Source organism: Capsicum annuum, chromosome 7 (assembly GCF_002878395.1).
Source record: "Capsicum annuum cultivar UCD-10X-F1 chromosome 7, UCD10Xv1.1, whole genome shotgun sequence".
NCBI classification, from domain to species: Eukaryota; Viridiplantae; Streptophyta; class Magnoliopsida; order Solanales; family Solanaceae; genus Capsicum; species Capsicum annuum.
Genome location: NC_061117.1, coordinates 153,050,532 through 153,070,647, shown reverse-complemented (window position 1 = coordinate 153,070,647; position 20,116 = coordinate 153,050,532). Strand labels below are relative to the sequence as shown.

Below are 20,116 nucleotides of genomic sequence, written 5' to 3'. Positions count from 1 at the left end.
GTTGAATAATTTATGAAACACTGGTAGTTGGGTTCAATTTTTGTAGTCTCTAGTGATATATAACAGTAATATAATGAATTTACTTGTTGACATTGATTTTCTTTTTAACAGATAAATTTATTATGATCAAATACTATATCTTTGATCTCTTGTTATTGATAACTTGTATTAACTTTCCATCGGAGTTACATATTTATTTAATGAAACAAAGATTCAAAAAATATGATATTTATCTAACTTAGATTCACAGTTACTTTCCATTTGAGTTGATCCTATTTTAATTTGTGGAGTGAATATCTGACATGACTCATGTAATTTGTATGAATAGTTATGTTTCCTTATTGAATTTAGTTAATCAATATGCATGATTGTCTGCGTGATGTGTATAGTTGATGATCTGTTTGATGTTCATATCTCTTAGATTAATCATGCCTTAATTTAGTCCACTTACTTCAATTTAAGAATTGCTTATTGTAGAGATAAGACCTTAATGAAAAGAATGTATTGTACATATGCTTTTTGTTAGAAATAATTTATTTTTAGTTTCTAACCAAATAAGAGATGGATATCTAGTTTATTTCTTATAACTTTTGGGTTATTGAGCTTGATAAACATTTTATCTCTTGTAGTACATTGATGTATTAGATTATTATTATTAATATCTTCCTTGAACTGAATGATATTTAATCTATCACACAAGAGAAAATAAATATGACTCATGTGGATATAGTAAGACTAATTATTGACTTATTCGTAGTTGTTTTCTTTTCTGTTTTGGATAAGTCCTAAGAACTATAAAGTACATTATTTAGTTTCTTTTGAGCTAGTTTTTTTGGTACTTGTAGAACTGTGGATTGGATGTAAGACTAGCATGCATAGGCTTGTTCGACACATGTCCTAAAGAGAAAGATATATTGATTGAAATTAAGAATAACTATGTGCATGTTTATTGGATATTCAAAGAAAATAAAAGGAGATTTATTTTTTTGTCCTAAAGAAACAAGGTATTTTTTAATACAAATTCTAGTTTTTTTTTAAAGGATATTTAACAAATCATGTTCCTAAAATCAAACTTGTTACAGAAACGGGATAAAGAAATAACAAAAGTCATTGAATGTTTAGAAATTCAAAAATATCTAATCGACACATTGAAATTGATGTTCTATTACATTTAAACGGTGTGAGCAATGTTAACAGACATAAGAAAATCTACTCATAATAGTAAAAATAATGTTGAACAAAGATTATTAATGAAGACGTTAATATCAAGAAATTGATAGTATGAGTATAGTAGTGGTAGTACTTAGTCGTAGTGGGAGGGTTGAAATCAAGATTGGTTTAATGTATAGTCTTGAAATAATCGCATGAAAGAATTTTTGAAGAATTTAGTACAAAATCAATCGGTTACAACAAGACACAACTAGATAAAGTTGCTTCAAAAGATAACTTGGTAGGCTCTTTCAAAATTTTGTAGTCATGTAAGGATAAAGTTAGATGCATTGTTTAAAATCTAAGTGGGAGATTGTTAGGTTATATAACATTAACAATGAGTTTAGATATGATATGTTCTAACGATTATTATGGTTAAAAGTTTAAGTGGGAGTTTGCTAGGATATATACTATTAATCATGTGTTTGGATATAGTTTTTATCATAGAACATTATTTATTTGTTTTAATAAAGAATTAAATAGATGATAGATCCAGCTGTGTGTCCATTTACTTAAATAGTAAATGATTTTTTGTATAGAGTTTAACTTATATATGATAGATTAAATCTTTAATCCTTATAAGTATAAATATTATGTTCACAATCAAAGATGAAGCTAGACAAACATCTTGATGATTGCAGCATAAAATTAAATATAATTTAATCTTGTTTATGGAAGTGGTTATATTCCAACTTCTCAGGCTCGTACTCTTTGTGTGTATTGACTAGACCAAGTAGAGATTGTTTATATTTTGAATATTTATAAATAACTTTTCTAGATTATTAAATGTACTTATACTATTAATCTTGATATAATTATTATGACCAATGTTGTTTGTTTGTTATCTTAATCTATCAAAGGGTGGAACTCTTTCATGGGTTAAAAATTTTCCAAAAGGTTGCATGATGATAAATGATATTTGTGAAATATTGATTAGTTGATAGAATTCATGTCTCGCCCTTCAGATTGATGATACCCCTTTATAGTAGCTTACAAATTTTTATGCCCGCAGGTAGATTTTGTATCTGTCATATTAAATAAGTTAAGCATAGGAATAATGAATTAAATTAATCAATGAATTAAATAGTCAGAAATTTAATTCGATTGATTGGTGTCTACAATCTTAACATGAAGAGTTAAATAAGATTTAATAATAAAATTTAAAATTATACCAAGGGGTGCAATTATTAATTTTTAGTGGAATAATATGTAATTTATTAAGGTATGTTAATACATTTATTTTACGAATTAATACCATAATTGGAAGCTTCGCTAACTTAATCTGTGGTCCTTGTTGTGACTGAATAATTAGAAATTAAATAAAATTTATTTCTTGATGGAAAAGAAATAAGAATTTATTTTTTATGGAAAAGAAAAACCTAGCAGGTCAGAGATATAATTTAAAAATCCTAAAACTTGTGTCTATATAAGTTGATCTTGTCAAGGATTCAAGAGCGTTTCCCTGTGTTCTTTCATGAAAAAGTTGCCTACATAAATTTGCTTATTCTAATGTTATTTGGGTCACTCAAATGAAGACCACGAATCGAAAGATGATCATGTGGACAATCCTCGCTCGTAGTTGAAGGTTTGATTCGAACTCGTAGTCACGCTTCAAGAGATAAGTATCAATTTTATGTTTAATTAAATTTATTATTATGTATTGTTTATATTACATGTAAATAATTCTGCCTATTTGCTTTCGTAGCATATGTTTATTTTCCCAGCAAAGTATTATTATTTATTTTTTTAAGAAAAATTGAATCTCAAATCGTCTTTTAAAAACTTATTAGCTTTGATTCCAGACATCATTATGTGTCATTCTTGCAAAAACCGGAACCTTCCATGCAATTATAGATGGTAAACAGGAAAGTGGTGCTCCTCAACTATGAAATTATATGTATAAATCAAGAGAGAGTATAATTTAAAATTATTTGATTTGTTTTTATTAAACTCAAAGGGAAAGAATAAAATATGGATCATATATATATTTTTAATTCACTTTCATATTACTCCATTTTTCTTTCTCATTTTCTCCTATGATCACGATTATTTAAATAAGTGAAGCAGATACTAGTCAAAATAGGAAAATAAGGGCCTTTTATATGGATATATGAGTGATCAGTTGAGAAACAAGAATTAAACTACATCCATCACATTTTAACGATCGATTTAACTTTTTTTTCTTAAATAAATTTTGAATTTTTATTAAATCAAATAATCCAACAAACAAAACATGACCAAATGGACAAAACAAAAAACACAAAAGACAGAAAATAATAATAAAATTGGGCCAACCTATCACCCGATTCAAATTATCAACTCGGTTGGCCCACGTACATTTACTATATATATCCTATATTCTAGGGTTTCATAAAACACACTTCATTTCCACTCTCATGGCTGTGCGATGTTGCCTCCTCTCTTCAACCTCATTTTTTTGGTTCTTCTTCTGCGGGTTGTTAATCATTTTGCCTTGATTTCTCCGTATCTTTATGAATCAACTTTAAAGAGTAAGCTCTTCTTTACCTCTTCTGTATGACTTTTAATCTTCTCGGGATTAATCTTGTCTTGCTCTCATTTGTGTTCTCTGGTAGATGGATTAGTTGCAAGTTTTTGCTGAAAGTCCCTTCTTAAAAGGAGATTTGTTCTATTGGGTAAGGAACTTTTTTAGCTAAGTTGCATTTCATCACTTTATTTCTCCATTTTGACCCTTGTGATTTTGTAGGTGGGCTCATGATTGTGTGCATGGGAAGCTCAATACTACCACCCCATAGTAGACAAGCTTTATTCAAGTTTCTATTTCTCAATCTGACCCTGGACTTTCCCTTTTACCGAATCATTTTTAATATCTGACTAGTATACACTAGCATTTCAATTAATTCATCCGTTGTGGTGTTGTAATTATCATAAAGTGATAAATTTATACTGCATCCTTAGTTCCCCAACCCCCTATCTCATTTTAGGCGATACTCTCAAGTATGGAGTTCTCAACTTGTCACTGTTTAGAATGTTTTTTCCTATCGAATTCATGCTGTTAATGTAAATAAAACTGCAATCCCCTGTATCTACTTCTAGATTTTCTACATAGCCTTCTATTTTATTTCCTTTTCTCATTGTATGCTGAAACTTAATCTGCTTACCGACCAAACTGATTTTTATCTCTGCAATAATATTAACAATTGCCTATGGACATGCCCACTCCCTTTCTAAAATCTTTTTCATGATCATGGAATCTGTTTGTATGATAACTTTATTATATTTTGAAATTTTTCAATGTGAACTAGCTGCCAGAATAGCTGATTCCTCAGCTACTATGTTTGTTGTGCCATCCAATCTAGTACCTTGAGCATACACTAGGGTACCATGTTCAACCCTTAATCAAAAAAAGGTTGATTTAACTATTTTGATGCCCATTAAAAAATATAAAATATAGTTTTTGATAATTTTTCTTAAACTATAATAAAAATTAATAAAGGAAGGAAGAAGCAGTGAATTTCTCCGAACAGGGAAAAGAGTATCAATTTCAGGTAATAACGACAATCGCTTCTAACTTATTATTTTTTATAAAAAAAATTGCATCAATCTTTTTTTTATTTTAATTTTTTTTCTTTGAATTATTGTAAGTACAATTGTCATCAATTTTCACGATGTGAAGTCATGAAAAATTGCACCACTTTTGGTACCAACGCCAAATTCTCAATTTAACTAGAACAATGGTGACAAAACAAATTAAATATATTACGTATATTATAAAGCGAGTCAATACAAAGGTACTTGTTGGAATGTTCAAATTAAGAAAAGGGGAATGCATTGAAAAATGAATAGCAATATACATTTCTTTAGTTTACTATTTACTTAATTCACACTATTTTGTACTGCTTTTCTGATTAGTTGTCATGATTTCTTTAATGTTTTCATAACTATTTTAATTTACTGCACTTGAGTCGATCATAATTTCATTAAAGTTTTTATTGTTGGTTTTTTTAAAAGGTGTGTGGAAAGACACCAAGAGAAAGGATGCAATTTGAATAGGCACCTACCTTTTCAGATTGAATAGTTATGACCTTTCCAATGGGTTGTGACTTTTCCGAAGAGTTATACCTTTTCGAAGAGCTGCACCTTTATGAACTATTGCTTCTCTTTGTGAAGCAACACCTTGATGGCTATAAATACCTGAATTTTTTCCTCAGGTAAAGACAATTTTTTAGTAGAAAAACAATCTTCTTCTTCTTCGAAAAACACTCGTGTGATCATCAAATCATTGAGTGTGTTTGGAGTTTCTAAAAAATTAAGGTACCGCTATATTCAGAAAGATAATCATTTTATCCTAGGAGGAAAGATTTCATAATCTCTGGTACTTGAGGGGAATAAATTCCTTAAGGACACACCGTGCATTTGGTGGACTTGATTCTACAATTTTCTGCTTCATCTTATTTCTTAAAGTTGATTAATACTTTATTTTGATAGTTCATTTGTACTTATGTTTGAGTTGTTGTAAATTCATTGTAGTTCTTGAAAGTTGTTTTTAAACTTAGTATTGAAGTTTGAGTTGAAACATATAGATTTTTGTACCCAGAACAAGAATCTTACGGAACTAATACTAATTTGTATTATTTGATTTACTATTTTTCAGTAAATAGTTTGCACTTCATATTGATAGTTCTTCAACTTTTTGAACTTGTTTTTGAAGTTCTTGAAACTTTATTTTGATAGTTCATAAGTTGGTTGAACTTGTGTTGAAGCTCTTAACTTTTGATTTTGCTATTTTCCAGGAAATTATTTGAACTTTATTTTGTTGATGTTCATAAGTTGGGTTGAAATTATTGTTAAAAGTTGTAAATATCGAGTTTAAAAGTCATTTGATTGTTCATATGTTAATTTGAACATGTATTTGAAGTTATTGTTGGAAAATATAGATTTTACAAAAAATTGAGAAAAACAATAATTGTAATAAAAGTATAAAAATATTAATTTATTGTGCTTGTTTGGTGAAGGAAAAAAAACTATCACCATTTATAAATCAAGTATTTGATTGATCTGTATTTAGTCTGATTTTGTGGAGACTAAAATCTTTTGATTTCTATTCCCTCGGTCAGAAGAATGTAAAAACTTCATCGAGAAATTGGTGTTGAAATTTGATTCAAAGAATATAAAAATTTCACCGATTCATTAATATCTCTGTATTGGTTTTTGGAGTTTAAAATCTTTGAGATTTTAATCTATTTGAATTAGATTCTATTTTGAAGTCATAAAAACTTCGTCATGTTTCAAAGTTCATTTGGTTGATGATTTGAAGATATAAGAACTTCATCTTTGATTCGAAACAAGTTGGCTAAAGATTAAAATCTTTATTGTTATTATTCTGAAATACTAAAGTGTATGTCAAAGGTTGACAGAAAAATGACGAATGAAATTGAACAACAAATTGATTTAATTGTTAATGGGGTTGTCCCAACGACAACTAATATTGCGTCATTAAGTCGTTTAGGTATTTCTCAAGCAATGAAAATGACAGAGAAATTAGAAAAATATTTTGGTGTAAACTTCAAATAATGGAAGGAAATAATGTCATTTTGGCTAGCCAAACTTGAAATGAAAATGTTCACAAGTATAGATCCTCATATTCTAGAAAAAAATGAGTGAAAATCAATTATATAATTTGAAAGATCTTGTGAGTCATTCCAAGATAGAAAAGGATAATAAGTTGAATGAAAAATCATCAATGCTGGCCGTAAATCCTGTTAAGGATGATGCTTCGAATAATAAGAAGATGAATAAGTCTTCTGGACAAGAAAAATAGCAGAATAAGAAAATGTTCAATGACAATTGCTATATTTGCAGTGATATTGGCCACAAAGATCTAAATAGTCAAGTTCTAAACAATAACAAGAAAAAAGATTATATAAACATGTTGGAAACAACTAAAAAGATTGAAAATCTAAGAGATATGATAACTGAAATCAATCTAGTTGGATATCCAAATGAATGATGGTTTAATTAAGGAGCCACTAGACATGTTTGAGCGGACAAAGAAGCTTTTGCTACTTATGATCCCGTTGGTCCCAAGGAAGTGATCTTCATGAGAAATAACACAACAACTAAGGTTGAAAGAAGTAGGAAAATATTCCAAAAAGTGACTTCCGTCAAGGTGTTGACTCTCAACAATGTTCTCTATGTTCCTACTATTAGAAAAAACTTAGTATTGACAACACTTCTCATTAAAAATTAGTTTAATATGTGTTTATTTCAGAGAAAGTTGTAATAAGCAAGAATAAAACTTATGTAGGAAAGGGCCACCTCAATGAGGGCCTTTACAAAACTTCCTGTAAAGGTTGTTAAAATGAAGAAAGCTAAGGCTTCTTCTCACTTTCTAGAGTCAAATGATTTATCTCATAGTCGTTTAGGATATGTCAAGTATAAAACCTTTAGAAAGTTGATTAGTTCGAAAAGATTGCCTAACTTTGAGTACAATAAATCAAAATATCAAACGTGTGTGGAATTGTCACTACCCAGACTAACGGACCGTGCGGGTACCTACACTATTCTAAGTAGCTAGGAGAACCCTTATTACTCAACTAAAAATATGCAGAAGACTTCTGTTTTTAAGAAAATATTGGATTAAATATAATAAAGTAAATTAAATACTAATAAATAAACTTCTTTAAAAACTTCTTACAAATGTCCTTCACTATCTCAAGACTTGGACAGACATTACAAGAGCTATCTACTACAGCATAGACTGATAATAAAATAAATAATACAAAGACTCTAACATCTTTCAGGAAGAAAGTGCAGAAGTCAGTGTTGAATATCTTCATGTACCATACCGGTGTGGTACCCGATCTAACATATACATATCCGTACCGGCATGGTACCCGATCCAACATATACATATTTGTACCAGAGTGGTACCCGATCCAACATATACATATCCATACCGGTGTGGTACCTAATCCAACATATACATATCCGTATCGGTGTGGTACCCAATCCAACATATACATATCTGTACTGGCATGGTACCCGATCTAACATATACACATCCGTACCGGCGTGGTACCTGATCCAACATATACATATCCATACCAGCATGGTACCCGATCCAACATAAACAAGTAATATAATTATAAAATTTACACTACCTCACAGCATACAACACGAGGTACAAGGTTTACAAGTACACTTAAAGTCATGAGAAAATTCCATCAATTAAATTTCAATGACCATTTATACATGCATCAATGATACAAACATCAACAAACCATTCATGGAATTAATACAAGGAGTTATCATTATCAAACAAGAGGAGTTATCATTATCAAACAAACCTCTCATAGGAACATTTTAATAAATTATCATTATCACCAATTTAGCCTCTCATGGCATCCAATAGATAAAGTGATTTTATCAATACCAAAACAAGAATATCATAAAATAAATCACAATTTAATACTTATGAATGTAAGTCACTATTTGAGTATTACTTACTCATTAATTATTAAAATGTCACTACCTCTTTCCATATAATACAACCATCACGTGAATTCAAATCATCTACCCTTTAGATATTACTATGCTCATCAATACTTAATCCTAGCATGGTTCTCCTCACCATATTATTATCCAAAACATACAACTTAATACCATTATAACTCAACTAGGTTCATCACCAGAACAACTAAGAACTATCATGTCCACATCCTTCATTTACAATAATCTCATCGCAAAACATAGCACATAATATCACAAATATCACATAATTAACCAATAATATAGTTTTCGGGATTAAAGTTAAGTTCTCGTATCTTTATCCACCTCAACTCCATGCCCACAGGCCTAGACATGTTTTCTTCCATCAATTTTAAATTATGAAAATATAAAATAAAATAATATTCTACTCATTAAACCTAGCCTACCTGGACGTCAAGCTTTTGAAAGAAACAAGCTGCAACAAAGATGCTCTTTCCTTTCCTTCATGCCTTTGCATAATCAACCATCTAAAAATCAAGCAATAATAAGAGTAATTAAACAATTACTCTTTAAATAAATATTTTGGGGATTAAAACCCACTAATTCTGCCCTTAATTCAAGGTCTATAACATTCCTCAAGGTCAGTTAGTCATTAATTAGCTCTTTCAAGCTTAATCCATCTCCATTAATGGTGTTTTATGCTAAAGGTCTCATCTTTACAGAATTCAAGGTTCCTAAGCATCAAAATTCATAATATAGTTTATGAAATTTATGTTAGGAATCTTTAATTTATAGATTAGGGTAATCTCTAGGTCATGTTAAAACACCCATGAGTATTTCCCAAAAGAATTCCACCATTAAAGGTCTTTTTAAGGATTTCAAGATGTTGAAGAATAAAAGACGAAGAAAATAATGGAAAACTTACCTCAACGAAGGAATTTTACCTTAAGATTTGGAAAATCACCTCTCTAGGGTTGGGGAATGAAATTTGGTATTTTTAGACCTAAAATACGGCTTAAGCTAATTTAAATATCATCGGAATTTTTGCAACACCGAAATCCCATTTCAGCTCGGACAGTACTCAGTAAAACAGTAATAACTTTTTACTCCAAATTTGGATTGTGAAACAGTGTATTGCATTGGAAAGAGGACTCAGATATATTTAATTTGATAGGTATTGAGACCCCTAACTCTTTATATTCTTGATATATGGGCATTTGAAGTTGGCCCTAATAAAAACTAATATCAAAACTATATCTAAAAGAATGTTTTATACTTAACTTTGTGATAGGGATATTATACGAACTTAATTCACACCTAAAAGATTTTAGAACTAAAGTATTGATTTTTTTTCACTTATGAATAATTAAATTCATTGGGTTTGAGGCTATCTGGACACATCTGAAGGCTAAAATCTTTGCCATAAAATTTGAGGTGACCTAATAAATAAAAAAATATTGGCTATTTTGGACACAAGTTAATATTGAGGAATGTAAATCAAGAATTTTCATGAATTTATTATGAATAATTTAGTAACGATGGAATGATTTGTTACAATCAGATACTAATTTACCATCCGTTCGTCCCCGAGCGGACATTCAATGGAGAAAAGTATGAGGTTGGAATTAGGGAGACATTACTAATAGAGTTGTGTATGCTACACCCTATTCATTAACTCGATATCCTTATCGACCAAGCCACTTTCTATACACAATAATTATACCAAATACTTTCATAATATAAAGATGCAAAGCCAAATATTTACACACGAATCACTTATTCTCCTATTAATAGTGTAAAACCCTGCACTTTTCCAAGCTTTAAACCATTCCTAGAATGTTAAAAATTTGATTCAAAGTTGAATAACTTTTATTTTATATAGTATTTTACAGATTTAGACTTTGTATTTTGTGGGAAATTGAATGGGCTTTCCATCAATACCAAATTCGCCCAAATCTGATACTCGATTGAGGAGTTAGGGCATTTTTAAGTTAACAGTGTCCCACCTGAGCAACCACTGCATCGCGGAGAAGGAAAATTTCATAATTGTCAATTCCAATAGACCTCCACGATATTAGCGTATCGTAGAGAGGTCCGAATTCCCAATTATTGAAATCTAGTAGCCCACGATACTGGCGCGTCGCACGAGTGGCCATAATGGCATTCCAAAGGGGCACCGCGATTGTTGTGCATCGCGGAGTCTGCCTACTTCCCACTCGTCCACTTTCCAGTAATCCACCATGATAGTGTCACATTGTGGTGGACACCTAGTTTTGAAAAATATTATATTTTTTCGTTTTGTTTAGAAGTTTAAAGAGGGTATTTTGATCAATTCCCAACCCATTAATCCGTCCAAACATAAGATTTAAGCCTATTCTAAGCACTTTATGCCCAATTTCATCCATTCTAGCTCAAAACAAAATCCTAAAGCTTCAAAGGTTTTTCTCTAAAAAATCAAAAGTCCTCCATAGATTCTCCAAGAAAGCTCTAAATTGGGGATTCTCAAGGCAAGATAATCAAGAATCCATCTTCAAGAACTCAAATAGGAATCAATAGATCAAGTTTCTTTATCTAATCTTAAATCAAGGCATGTGGGAGTTTTAGCAAGGATAATCATTTCATCCTTGTGCCCAAAAACTTATTTTATTTACAATTTATTGAATATTATATGATTTTCCATGAAATTCAAGTTAGGGTTTATACCCATTATTGTTATTTACAAGATTATGAGATTTCCAATGATTTAAAATTAAATTACATAATTATGTTCATATTTCCAAGCATATTGTAGAAATTCCAGATTTTACGTTGATTTATAAATATTTACACTACCAAGCATGATATGATGTTTTGACATGAGTTTGATGCATGGGTCTTTAAGCCCTAGTTAAAGATTGCTATTTCAAGATTTGTTGTGCTATAAGCACGCTATGACTAGATTTTTTTTCTGATTATTGATAAAGATTTGACCTTCTGATCTCAGAATAGCTATGAAATCCACTTTACAAATTCATATTACAGATTTAGCTTAACAGATATACTGTTTATTTTCATTATAAACCATTATACTATTTTAAAGTGAATTTTCATTAGAATGAGTATACAAATTTAATGGGAATAGTATTTAGCACCGAGTTGGGTATGTTGCTACGGTTTCATACCCCAGAACTATGTGCCAATATAGGATTTAGATTGTTCCCACTTCTATGTGGATGATAGATATGTGATCACTTATATAGGTTATACTCCATGGAAAGGGTATGACTCCTCTCCCCAACTTGAGGATTCCTCTTTAGGGGGACAAGTACGTTGGACTCCATGAATGCTCACATGGTTTATGTCGATTAGAAGAGCCTCCCATGTAAAATAAGTTCTTAGATTTCTAAAACCTTAAGATAAAGTATTTTCCCTAAGTTTAATAGTAAATATTTTCAGAAAACTAAGTGTAAAGGCTCACAGTTTACTCAGATTATGTTTTATAGAAAGATAATTGTTACACACTTTAGCTTTTAGATTTCAGATTTTAGAAGTGATCTCTTTCTACTCTTAGACAGTATGATTTACAAACAGAATGCAAGTATAACTTTTAGAACTAAATGTTATGACTCACTAGATTTATAAAGCAAGACTTGATTCTCATGATTATTATTTTCAGTATTTCAGATATTCTAGCTTATGTGGGCCATTTACATTTAGAATGCATTGTTTTACAAATTATGATGATGAGATGATGTTTCACTTATGCATTCACCCCCATATACTCAGTACATCCTCAAAGTACTGATTCACATATATGTCTATGTGATACATTGTCTCATAATGTAGGTATTAGTTCAGTTATAGCACACATACCATATTCAGACAGTTTGCTGTTTCCAGTCAGTAGGTGATAAGTCCTCTTGATTCAAGGGCTCGAGTCAGTCATATAGTTTGAGACGTATTATATTTTTCTTTATTCAGTTGTATTGATTTGGGGTAGTTGGGGGTCATGTCCTGGCTACCTATAGTCAATACTAGTAGAGGATTCATAGACAGTTAGTAGAGTTAATGTATTTTATTCCAGTATTATTTTAAAAAAGCAGAGTTGTAAATATTTTAATTTAGTTCTGTATTGATCAAACTTAGAAAAGAGTTATTTTTTGCTTATTTCAACCAGATTTATGTATTTTATTCTGTTGCTTATGAGTTATACTAGTAGAAGGGTTAGGTTTTGATCACTTGTGGTCCTAAGCTCCATATGATGTCTCGAGACCATTTTTAGGACGTTACAAACTTGGTATCAAAGCACAGAGTTCAAGTGTCCAAGGGTGTTTGTGAAGTCGTGTCAAGTAGAGTCTTGAAAAATATAACGCGCCAAATCTAGTACCCGGAATGCTACATGATTCTCATGACCCTGAAGGACCACAAGATAACCCATGACTAATATTTATACCTGTATACTGCATAATATACTGAATGATTACAAAAACATGAACTGAAAGGCCATAAGGTTCAAGACTGTAACATAATTGATAAAGATATAACATCTGAATGGGGTATGAAATACCCAAAACAAAACTAAAATAACATGATAGTTTAAACATGATAGTCTAGAAAGCCTCTAACTGGCTGAACTGTTAAAATGAGGAGTTGATGGGACATATCCCCAACTAACTCCAACTAATAAATTACTAAATGAGATAATAAATAAATGATTATATCCTCGAGAGATGTGGACTCACTGCTAACTCTAACTGCTGAGACTGGAATGCTACTGATGCTCTGGAGCTCTTACTTCTGAACCTATGGTGTAAGACAACATAGCACAGTGCATCAGTACTTTAAATATACTGGTACGCATGGAAGGTAGGTTGAATGCATGGGGTTCATATGCATGAACAATACTAGCTAACTGAATAATATGAACATGAGAATAAGTGCATGAATACATAGTAACTATATCTGAGATTGTGATAACATAAATTTACTGATAACAAACATGACTGATAACTAAATTCTGATGACTGATATAACTGATGACATGAGTGACTATATTAGACAGTCCTAAATATAATGGAACTAGCTGAGTTTTGTATTGTATCTGAGTTGACTGTATTTGATTGCCCTAAATTATGTAGAACTATCTGAGTTCTATTACTGAGACTGAATGACTATATCTAACAGTCCTGATTTTGTAATTGAAATGCTAGGTATTAGTTATCTGACCAGCATTCCCCTAATACGCTATTATTGTTGAGTTGGGATCCAATCTGTAACCCCAATTAGAAGGGTGTCAATACCGCACCACTGGAAAGGACAAGCTATGAGTGACCCTCATCTGACAGTGTCCCCAAAAGAGAATGGTGGGGCCCTCATCTAACAATGGTTATCCACCTCATCAACCCTCATCTGATAGTGTTAATGTCTAAACCTATATTGTCTACATAGTTCTGGAATGCAAGGATGACTTCAAAGAATCACACCCTCATCTGACAGTGTGTGTTCCCATCCTTGGGTTTGCTCGATGCTAATTTCTACTCCCATCTGAATAGATACTGAACATGGATTACTGAACTGAACTGGACTGAATTACTGAGTTCCGTTGACTGATGGAATAGTACTAAGATTACTGAGTTTTCCTGAGTCATATGAATGAATGAGTTCTATGGATCATGGCTTGACTGAGGATATCATGAAAACATGACACTAAAGCTAGGCACACAGCTATATTTTTTTTAGGTACAAGTACGCCCAGGACTCGATGGAAGGAAACTGAAAAGGCATGACATTCTTGAATACATGACAAACATCAACAATATATAATCCATTGACTAAGACATTTCATCAAACATTTGACATACATAACTTATACATGAATGGGGATTTCATAATATCATACTAGTATGGCATTTTTCCTTCACATAGGCATTTAATAAAACATGTGGGGAGCATGCTTTCGTTATAGAATCATCAACACATGTAATAATCAAGGATACATCAATCAACTTGTAAATTGAAGGGGGTTTATCATGATTATTATGCAAATCATCACATACTAGGGTCAATAATTGGAATATGCAATTTAAAACATGAATCAAAATCATACAACATCATGAACATGAATTTCAATTCAATTTGAATCATGAACATTCACAGATACCCAAATCTTGGATTTTGAAAAGAGATTATTGAGCTTCATGGGTGAGAGAGACCCATGAATCAACACATAACATACCTTAGTTCTTGGTTTAGCAAAGATTGATGGAGAGACTTTCTTGAAATTGAATCCCCAATTGAAACCCTAGTTTGTTCTTGAAAGAAAATTGAGAGAAACTAGTATATTTTGGGTTTCAAATGGCTTAATCTTGTGTTAAAGGGCTTAAATAGGGGTGCAAAGTTGACCCATTTAACCCTGGATGCATCTTTTAATTTTAGTGAAATTTTCTCGAATTGGACCCCTGGCGCGACGCGGTGCTATCATGCCATGTCACTAGAATATGACAACTAGGAAATTGAGGGATGGTGCGATGCGGAGCCATCGTATTGCCAATTTATTTGTGACCTGGAAGTTTGGCGCGATGCGCCACTATCACGGACCCCTACTGGAATTTGACAAATGTCATTTTCTCCTATGGCGCGGTGCGTTACTAACTAATATGATGTTGTTTTATAGTGGGAACTTGAAGTAGTCATAACTTCTTACCCGGTTATCGAATTTAGGCTAATTTTATATCGATGGAAAGCTTATTGAATTTTCCACATGACAAGAAGTGAAAATCTTGAAAATTCCTCATGGAATAAACATAATTCAATTTATAATAAAACACTTGACATTCTTAGGACAAAAAATTTAGTTAGGAAACTTTGGGGTATTACACGAAATGGTATGGAGACGTCTGTACATTTCTTTGAGAGGTTACGAGACATTTAAGAAAAGTTTCCTTTCTTTTCTATTCTAAATCCTACAATAAAGTTGTTTTCTCAGAATCTTCTATCTATTAGTTTGTTACCCCAAAATTCCTTATTTACTTATTATTCTTAAGATAACATAATTAGCAAATTCAAGTTCCTCCCCAGATAATACTCTCAGATTTACTAGGAAAAACTTTAGAAGTCACATAAAGGGCTTAATAGGAGCTCCCTAATATGTTAAGTTTCTTTAGTTGAAAGTTTATGATCTCATCCTTATGAGTTATTTAGTTGAGACAGACTTAGATATGTATTCAGATAGTGCTCATGAGAGGAGATAGTGTGAACCTAGATTGTTAAATAAAGTGTACGTTCGGGAGGTATTATGAACTTCAGTGTTATGATTTATGAATAGTAAACCTTATTATAGTAGGCAGTATGGGTATTGAAAAGTAGTGACAAGAAAAGAGGGAATGATGATTGATAGAAATTATAGAGATAAACTCGTGCATATTGTCTAGTTTTGTTAAGGTGATATGTCCTTGTGTACTAGTTTAGTGGAAGATAGGGAAGGAGTTATTAGTTAAGAAGAATTATTATTTGCTTGAAATACAGAAGGAATTATTGATGGTATTTATTATGATTGAAAATTATAGGATATTAATGAAGTTTTTAGTGGTTTAGTATCATTATAATTAGTGGGGCTATAGAAAGATAGATTTGTACCTTGAAAAAAAGTATTAAGAGTGGGTTTTACACTTCAAGTGTAGCCTTCCAGAGTAAGTTTGTTATTTGCATGTATCATTTTGTTCCTGACTCTAGAGAGCAGTGAGTGTAGTCCAGTTTAGAGTTTAGTAAAGGGTTTCTCGGACTTAGAATAATGTCTTAAAGCTAAGGGGGAGATGATAGAATGAGCAACCAAATAAATCTCTCAGATTTTAGTAGTTATGCCAATATGTTATAGAACATCAGAAAGTGAAGATGAGGCTCAACCCATTCTTATTTTAGTATTGCCTTTTCAGTTATTCCAATATCTAATCATGCCTTTCGTATCTGTTCCATGATTATAGTTCATGTTCATGCATATAATAGAGAATCATGTACTCTCCCAGTTCCTATTATGAGGAGTTCCAGTTCATTTAGAAGTCGAAATCATATTCTATAAAGTCATGAACTCCAAAAATTTAGGTCATACGGCTCATGACACACACACTCATGCTTTACAGTATGTTCATTTCCAGTACTCGTGCAACACTCTTAACGATCAAGTGAAGTCTGGATTTATATCATGTATGTCCTCAGATTAGACTTCTTTAGTGAATCTATGACATGAATACTCTTTTCCTCAGGCCTCGGTGAACTGTCGAGCTATGCTTAGTATCCCTTCATGTTCTGGATCCTGATATTCCAAACTTTCAACGACCTTTCCTTAGGTTAAGATAGTAATGATGAACAGTAACATAGATGGGAGAGAGTAAATATGTTATGTTGGAAAAAATATTTGTATGCTAGTTTTATGTAAGTCTATAAATGAAGAAATATTTAGGCAAAGATTTTTGTGTATGACTTAGTTAGTTAAGAATACTTTATGCATGCTGATAATGCTCAAACTACACCTCTTTAATGAGAATGTAAGCGATAGTTGTCAGTATAAAACTCAACTAGGTTAGGGTCAAATCCTACAGGGAATATGGTATGAACGTTAGTCATTTACGATTTAATCAACTGATAGTTGGATATTTCCAAAAAATGGGGTTTTTAGTTTAACAAGTAATTGTTGATTACTTTAGATTCAGTGTTCGTAATCAAGAGTTTATGAAAAAAACCAGAATTATGTTCACTAGGGCTTTTGGTACTTGACAGATGCTATTAGTAGTTCAAGATTCTCACGGTAGGTAGGACAATAAGTTATCTTTATCGAAGTTATGCTTAAATATCTCTCAACCTACCTAAGCATTTAATTACCTAATCCTCTCAAACTTAGGGAATTGATATTCACTGCCCAGATTTTACCTCAGGTTAACCAACCTTGTTACAGTGCTGATTATTAAACAGAGTATTTCCAAGTCCCTGTAGATAATTCACTTCCTACTATATTTGAGTTCTTTCTCAAGTAAATCAAAGCAGGTGGTATCTATTATTTGCAACCAACAGACAATAATTAAAACATCAGAATCATCAAAGAGTCCTACCACCTTTCGAATCTTGAACACTCAACACCTTATCAAGACCTAACCCCAGATCCCATAATTCAGGTTAAATGAATTTAGCCTCTCATGACGTAATAATTGAAACACCTAGATGAATTCATGCTTTGAAAGATAAACTTACCATAAGATGAATAGAAACTAGAGATTCTCATATTAACTCACAAAGGAAATCCCAAAATAATGAATATAAACTCTTCTAAGTAATTGCTTTCTCAATCCAAGAAGTTAAAGAGAAAAAAATTAAAGTATATTTCTCAAAACTCAATGTCCGAAACTCCTAAGAAGACCCTAAATAAGGCTTTAAATAGTTTACCCTAATTATGAAAACAAAGTAATAAAATTCAGAAATTCTTTGGATTAGGTGACACCATTTGTGATAGCCTATCAGGAGGATGATGACTTATCACAAATTTTGTCATCTTCATTTATGCTTTTAGGGCTTTCTACCTACCGCTGACGACAAAAAAGCGATGCCCTATCATCTCCTTGATGACCTATCACAAAATGTCGTCAAGTCTCTTCTTTAGTTCTCATGTGCTGCCTTAGGTTGATGAAATTCTTGATGGCTTATCAGATCCTTGATGACCTATCAAAAAATGTTATCACATTTTTCAATCTTAGGCTAATTCTCTGTCCATGGCTGATGACGAATCTGATAGCTTATCACAAGGTTGACGACTTATCAAAAATGTCATCAGCAACAATTTTGCCTCTATCTACTTCTGATTTCAACTCCTTTGCTTGCATTCTTTTTGGTTCTCTATCATATTAGCTTCTACTGTAAAATCAAACATAAACCAACCAAAAATGACAAAAGTTGCTTAAGACTTCGCAATTATTCTTAGTTAAAAGCCTCAAATATGTTAGCATTAGCTCACACATCACCTGCCTTCCTAAGAATAGTGTATGGAATATGTTATTAATAGAGGTGTTAGAGAATACGAGAAAGGTGCTCTTATAGGTATTTGTTTAGAAACGCATATATGGTTATGAAGATAGGCTTGAACATTATGTTGGTATATAAGAGGATAGGTGTGTTGTGCATTAATGAATTTCTAGTAAGAGGTTAAATTTAGTTGTTAAAGTGATAAGAAGAATCATCCTAAAGTGAGTAGTTATGATAATGCTTGGGGTATTGAATCCATGGTTCAGATTAGTATTATGGTGTTATATGTAGTACCTCATGATTTCGAGCTAGGCTTGACCATGATGAGAGGATTTAGTTCAGTTTAGACTTTAGTAGACGGATTTATCAATGCCCATGTAAGAATTATAAGTTGAATCAAGCGAGTATGGTATTTGAGGGGAATAGTATAGTTGAGGGAGTGTTTGAGAAGTGTTGCTACGCTTGAAAGTAAGAAGTTTCATTGCCTAAGGCCTAGGAATTCTATCCTAGCATATGATTTATGGGTCTATGTTCTATGCTATGGAGTGGTAGCAATGTTGTGATTTCTTATTCAGATGTTTTGTTTAGATAATGTCCAAAGTTCTTTACTCCCTAATAGCATTAGAAATTTCTTAGAAGAGTATTGGATAAATGCTCTATCTGAGTATGAGCATTTGGTATGATTCAGTCTGTATATCCAGCAATTCGACTTAATAGTCCGACAGACAAATTTCCATAGTTTTCCATCTTTCAATTTAGTCTAGTCTTACTACCTAAAATTTCATGAGTATGGCCATTTTGAGAGGTAGTTTGTTCGCATCCATGTAAATTGCAGATTCAACTCAGTATATGTATCATCCATCAGTTTCAGATTTAGATATTAAGTCATGATTCAATTCGTAAGTATCCTGCGTATCATCTTAGTCTTTTCCTAGTATTTCAACCAAATCAATATCATTCGGGGATGAATGATTCCAAGGGGGAGATATTGTAATGCCCTGAGTTTTCATGGAGTTTTTATGTCATAAACCTCTCTTCTTTTCTCACAAAATCAGATCCATCCTAAAGTAATGATTACTCATAAATTGACTCTCTCGTTTCTATCTCAGTCATATAGCTATTTTCATTAGAATTCGTGCACTCACAGATCAGTTCAGAAGCTCACTATGTTGAGATTCAGTCATACAATTTATTTCAGTTGTGCATGAAAGCCTAAAGCCTTAGATTTCTCAATATTTTCAGCCTAATTAGCCACATTCAATGATGAATATTCCCAAGGGAGATATTGTAACACCCCACGCTTTTCCTAGCTTAAAACCGTCCCTAGAATGTCAAAGATTTTTCAAAGATGAATACCTATTATTTTATGTTGTATTTTTCAGATTTATACTTTGTATTGTGTGGGAAATTGAATGAGCTTTCCATCGATACCAAATTCACCCAAATCCAATAC

General features: G+C 31.8%; 1 long non-coding RNA gene across 1 annotated transcript; it reads left to right on the top strand.

Moving 5' to 3' along the window:
* The first annotated feature begins 3,608 nt into the window (after nt 1–3,608).
* LOC107877104 lies at nt 3,609–4,346 on the top strand. Its single transcript, XR_001676163.1, has 3 exons — nt 3,609–3,719; nt 3,804–3,863; nt 3,935–4,346. It is a non-coding gene; the product is annotated as an uncharacterized LOC107877104 (long non-coding RNA).
* The last annotated feature ends 15,770 nt before the right edge of the window (nt 4,347–20,116 follow it).